Below are 6,327 nucleotides of genomic sequence, written 5' to 3' on the forward strand. Positions count from 1 at the left end.
CTCCTCTGGAGAATGGGTTCCTTCGGAAGGAAAACGCCCTGCTCATCTGAGTAGTTCCCCTTTTGTAGATTAGAGCAGATTGTGTTGTTTCTGCTCAGATACCCATCAGTCAGCCTAATCAAGCCTTACCAGGATCACAGACAGCTCTTTTGGCTCCAGAAAATAGTATCTGTTCTACCAGGTTTATTTTCCTCTTGCTCTAGTAATTCTGACCAACCTTTCTAGGACTGAGAGTTAATGGCATGGAAGTCAAGAACCAGGCTGTAGTTGGGCCTCCACCATGTACTACTCACCATGAGATTTGGGGAAGTCCATCATCCCTTTTGAGACTCTTTCATCCTCATTTGCAAGTGAGAGATAGTGGCCCCAGGCTACGATCAAACAACCTGGACAAGAAGGTCTTTTGCAGAAAGAATCACAGGAAGTCAGCACTGTTCTCTGTGACACTACACTGTTCCCTTTCCTGAGAGTGGCCAGCTCGGGAAGGGGGAAAGACCTAGCACTTAGATCTAAAAGGGTCAAGAAAGCCACAGAATGTTCCTGAAGGAAACATTTTGCTTGACCCTTTAATTAGACCACCCTGAATTTATGTAAAGCTTATTTTATCTTTTCCTTTGTTTCTCAAGTGCAGTCATCTGGAATCATGTTTCACTGGTGTGGCATTCATACACACAATTCTGCTCTTTCTTGTTTGCTGTTAATTTAGTATTACCTGTGTACATTACAGGTTTCTGATCTGAAGCATGACCTACTCAGAAGAGAATGGAGGCAGCTCTCTGACTAGCTCAACAAATACCGAGCACGTTACAGCTTTACCATTGCTCAGTGAACAGATTCTGGAAACAAAGCCTACCATGATGTTCTTTCTTAATAATTTTCTGTATATTTATCTGACAAACTGGCTTTAAAAAATCTGCGGCACAAAGATGGCTTCTGTTGGTTAGTACTTATTATCAGAAAGTGTGATGCAAATCGTTCTATGTGTAAATTAGAGGAGCTTGGCTTGGCTTCTTATTCTCAATCAATCCCTTTAAAATACGAACTCATCCTAGTGAGCAAAGACCTGCTTTTTCATTAACATTTACTTCTCACTTACACTGCCTCACAAGCAGGCATTTTCTTGTTTTTCTTTTCTTTTCCTCTACTGTGTGATCTGCCCTGTCTAAGGAGACACCAAAATGCCAGTGCAGTCAGGCGAATAATAGGCATTTACTCTGGCCTCTGCCACATTTTCCAACCAGAAGGATGGCAAAGTTGAATGAGTGGGGGCCTGTTTGCATGTGGCTTTGTGCAGCAGGCCTGCCAACATTACTATTCCAGCCCTTAAACCTGTGCCAGACTGTTAATGTCTTAATGCTTATTCAAGTGTCAGGGAGTGCTGGCAGATGTCAGAGAGAATGGGAGGCTGTCAATAAGGAAATTACTTACATTCACAGGGTGATTGCAGCAGTCTGTCAGGTAGCATTGGAGAGGATGTCAAGCTGAAAAGAGGGAAGCAGAGAAAAGAAGAGGGTGGCTGCAAACAGCCTTGGGGGAGGGACCTCCTTTCTCTCTTTTTAAATTGTTTAGAGATATTTTCTTTTCTTTTTATTACTAGAATTAAACTCCAGATACAACAGTCGTAAGTGAAGAAATAAACAAGAAGGTGTTTCCTATTTCTAGAGACAAACATAAGAGCTGAATGCCTGGGGCCTTTTCTATTTGACATAAAACAAACATTTCAGACTCTTTCCTGGGAAGCAATAGGAGTAGTTTCTTGGTCATCGAGAAATGCTTATGGTTTCCCATATATAATATATTTCATTCAACAACTACTTACTGACTACCTACTATGTGCTAGAATGGTAAATGACCCAGTGACTAGGTGGGCAAAGGAAATAATTTTTAGAAAAACATCCTTTAAATTCTAGGGAGGAAAGACCTCTTTTTTTCTGGGGGATTTGAAGATTCAAAATTTGAATGAAGTAGAATCTCACTTATGTAACTTTGCCAGCACCTACCTGTCTTCTCTGCCTCTGTAGTGTGAGGTGTGGACTCTTGGTGAATTGAGCTCCTGGAAAAGGAGGGCATGGAGGCAATTTTGCGTTTACAAGTTGCTCTGAGTCCCATATTTTGTCAGGATGATTCTAGTTATTGCTTCCTTCTGCCTGTATAGCTCTGTTTCTGTCTCATACTGGGCTTTGTACTCCATATGCCACCCCTCCAATATGTGTGTGTGTGTGTGTGTGTGTGTGTGTGTGTGTGTGTGTGTGCATGATGTGCGCATTTGGAAGAGGAAGGAGTGAAAAATACTGCTATTAGTCAATACCCAGATGCAATGGCCTAATTATAAGGTGTAAGAAATGCTTATGTAGTAAAAAGCTTACCTTTTAAATGAAAAGGTCAAGCTCTCAGAATCATGCTGGAAACATGAGACACCTCCCTGATGTGTTTATCCCTGATGATGAAAAAAGCACCATTGAATTTAGTGGGAACATATGTGATAACGCATGGCTTTTTAGGGCTGACTATATTTACTATATTTAATGTCCCAGATTTCCTATTGTACCACAGCCCCCTTTAATGTTTCCAAATTTCTCCCTTCTGGGATAAAAGGGAGTGAGTTAGAGAGATTTGTTAGTGTTTTTAGACTAGTTGAGGAAAAGCAAATATTTAGCTGATGGAAATTCCAAGCCTAAGGTGCCCAGAAGTATAGGACTCCAGGAACAGAGAACTTTTTCAGAGTATCTGAGTCAATCAAGCTCCTGAAAAGTGCTGCTGCAAAGGCGGTTCCCTACAAGGATTAAATTGATTGGGTTTAATGGGGCATAAAAGCTGAGGTCCAGACTTAGCCAGGACAAATAGGTGGCCCTGAACAGATTCCAGTGGGCCCCACTTCCCACTACCCTTCTCTTCCATAGTTCCTACACCCGCCTCCCACCCCGGTTGACTTTTCTTTGGATTCTGGGTAAGAACATGCTCATTTCCATATCAGTGCAGCATCTCCTGCCGACACTAATGGATTTTGAGGGCACATACTTCCATGATTTAAATACTAGTCATGGGCAAGGCTCTGGGCCTTTTGAAGTTCCTTCTGAACATTTGAAGTACTCCTCAAGGGAACATAAGCAAATTCCTGTCGGAAAAGTGTGACAGGATTTAAACCAGGATTTAACCCATCCCCAATGGGATTCTCCCTGGGATGCCTCACATTTCAGGAAAGAGTAAATAAGTTTCTATCAAGACTTAACTCACAAGGTTTTCCTACTTTTCCTCACTAAGCTGAAGCAGAGAGCAATCATGTTGGAAGGTCTCTGCTCCACATATTAACTTTGAAATATCCTTCCTCCTTAGAGGAGCCCCAAACCCACTTGTGCTTTTATGTACCCAAGCAAAGTCTCTACCCAACCCCAATATCTAAACACTCAAGCAAGGTCAACCTGACCCTTTCTCCTCTATACCTCCAAATTAAGTTCTGGGTTAAAGAGAGAGTACATCAGTCAATCAGCCCAGGTATGATGCTGAAATAAATACTTAGAAACACAGAAAAGCTTGCTATCTGTAGACATAAGCAAAATCATGACAAAATCCTGTGGGGTGAGAGAAAAACAAAGCATTTAAGTTTACCATATGCATTTATTTTTCCCATTTGGTTACTTATAAGTATATTGCTCAATTTACTGAATCACTGTTTTTTTTTTAATTATAGCCATCAGAATGTTGGTAGCCTTTTCAAAGTATTTTCTTTTCCTCCCCTCCTCTTCCTAATTTTCTGATCATTCCTATTCTAAATGTCTGTGTTTCTTTCATCCTCTTCTTTTACTGGATACTGGTCAAGAATTAATGAGAAATATAAAAATAACAAAACCAATAACTATCACTTATCAAATACTTACTAAATACTGGAATAACCTCTTTGCATTTTTTATCTCACTAAATCCTCATGCCAATCCCTTACCCCCATCTTGCAGGTGAGGATTTTGATTTAGAAATGTTACCCAAAGGCATTTGATGAGCCCAAAGGTCATTTTGTCAGGAACCACACAAAGTTGGGCATATCCCTCTTCAAATACTCATAATCTTGTAACATCTTGTATCTTTCCTTCATGGTTCTTAAGAGAGTTGGTAATTTTACATTTATTGGTGTAATTATTTAATTTCAGTATTTTCCCCAACTGAACTCCAAGTTCTAGAATAGTAGAAACCATGTTTATTTTTGCAGTTACTGAGCTTGGTACAGAGTAGAGTTAAAATACATATTGAATGAATGAATAATGGAATGACTGAACTCACAAACAAATGAATCCCTATTTGTCTAATTCCAGAATTTAAGAGCTTTAGGTTAAGGAACAACTTTGCTTTTAAAATGAAGGTCTTGGAGAGGAATACGTACAGTGTTCCATAATACTGAGTACTGCTAGCTAAATTGCCTGGGTTTGAATCCCAACTCCATCACTTATTAGCTATTTGATCTTGGATAACTTACCATAACTTTTCTGTGTCTGTTTCCTTATGTGCAAAATGGAGATAACAATAGAATTCACCTCATGGTGTAATTGTGAGGAATAAATGAATATGTGATTTCTCAGAGCAATGCCTGGAACTTAGAAAGTCTCATCTGTGTGTTAGATATTATCATTATTCAGGTGCTTACTTAGTACAAAGAAATAAAATCTCACAGGTAAAGTTCACCCAAAGATTCTGATGTTATAGGGGTTCCTCATTCACTCTAATCCTCTGGTCTGGACCTTTTATAGGAGGATGGTGAAGGTATTAATCTTACAGAAGTGACCCCAGCTCTTTTCACTCTCAAACAGAAAACACCCTCCATAAGACAAATTCAGAAAGGAAATGTTTAGTGAAGACAAATTGTTTTAAAATTTTGAACACATATTATAAATATTCTTTAAAAATTCTCTTAATATTCTCCTCTTGGTTCTACCAGTAAGTGTGGCTGAGGCAGTCCGGGGGGCCAGTCTCAGGTTTCATCACAGTTCTGCCACCTGTTAACTATTTGGTCCAGCTTAAGTGTTGTTAACCCTTTCTTATCTTGTCCCCTTTACTGGAAAGTGAAGACAATATTAATGAGATTGTTGTGAGGGTTAAAGATAAAGCACTTAAGACCCTGGTAGGTTGGAAATGCTTAAAGTTGTCTTCTCCCCCTCCCTCTTTTTTTTTTTTTACCTTTTTATGACCACCCCAACCAGGACTTGACCTACACACTGCTATCCTTTTGTCCCTTCTTTGATCACTCCTTAGATGTTTCTTCATCCTTCCTGTGACTGGAGTCATCAGGTAGCCCCTCTTCTTCCTCACATTTTCCATATATTCTCAAGACAGCACTAATAGAATTTGGAATAGTAGAAAGCAACTAGACATTCAATCAAAAGATTTGAATATTGTTTTCCATTCTGTTTATGACTGCCTACTCAAAATCAGTTTTGAACAAGTTATTGAACCTCTCATCTGTTAGGGAAAAAAGGCTTGTTTTCTATGAAGCATATTCTGGAATCACTTTTTTTCCCACTGACCTATCTATTTATATCTGTGTCATAATACCAGTCACAATAGTACTATTTTCAACTTTCTCTTTCCAAAGGCTTTCAAATTTACTGTATCATTTAGTCATCATATCTGTATTAGCTTCCTGGCTGCTAAAACAAATATCATACAATGGGTTGGCTTAAACAATGAGAATACATTGGCTCACGGCTCTGAGACTAGAAGTCTAAAATAGAGGTGTCAGCAAGGTGATGGGCTCTCCTGGAAGACTGTGGCGGTTTAGGGCTGGCTACCCACATTCCTTGGTCCTCAGCTCTTCTGTCTCATGGGAATGCACATAGTGGTGTCTTCTCCCTTCTCTTCCAGGCTCAACTGACTTCTGATTTCTTCACCTGTGAATTTCTCTCTCTGTTGTCTTCTCTAAAAGGTCGCCGATAATAGGACTAAGACCCATCCTGAAACAGTTGGGCCACACTGTAACTGAAGTCATTTCATCAAAAGGTCCTATTTCCAATGGGCTCACACCCACAGGAATGGGTTAAGTTAAGATCATGTTTTTCTGGTGTATATAATGCCAACACATTAAATTATTAAAATTGTGAGGTACTCCCATTAAGCACTATCATCCCCGTTTCCAAATGAGGGAGAAGGTATTTGACTTGGCAAGGTCACAGAGACTCTAGAACACAGATTTCAATGTGAAACATTTATGGTTCACCTATTGTTTGTGTGGCACTGGGCAAAGTGCTAGCAATACAGCAACAACTCCTTACCTATTTGTAACCGAAAACGTATTGGTTATAACAATAACTAATAACCCACCGTAGTAGATGCTATCAGCCAAAT

This window comes from Tamandua tetradactyla, chromosome 24, assembly GCF_023851605.1.
Source record: "Tamandua tetradactyla isolate mTamTet1 chromosome 24, mTamTet1.pri, whole genome shotgun sequence".
Classification (NCBI taxonomy): Eukaryota; Metazoa; Chordata; class Mammalia; order Pilosa; family Myrmecophagidae; genus Tamandua; species Tamandua tetradactyla.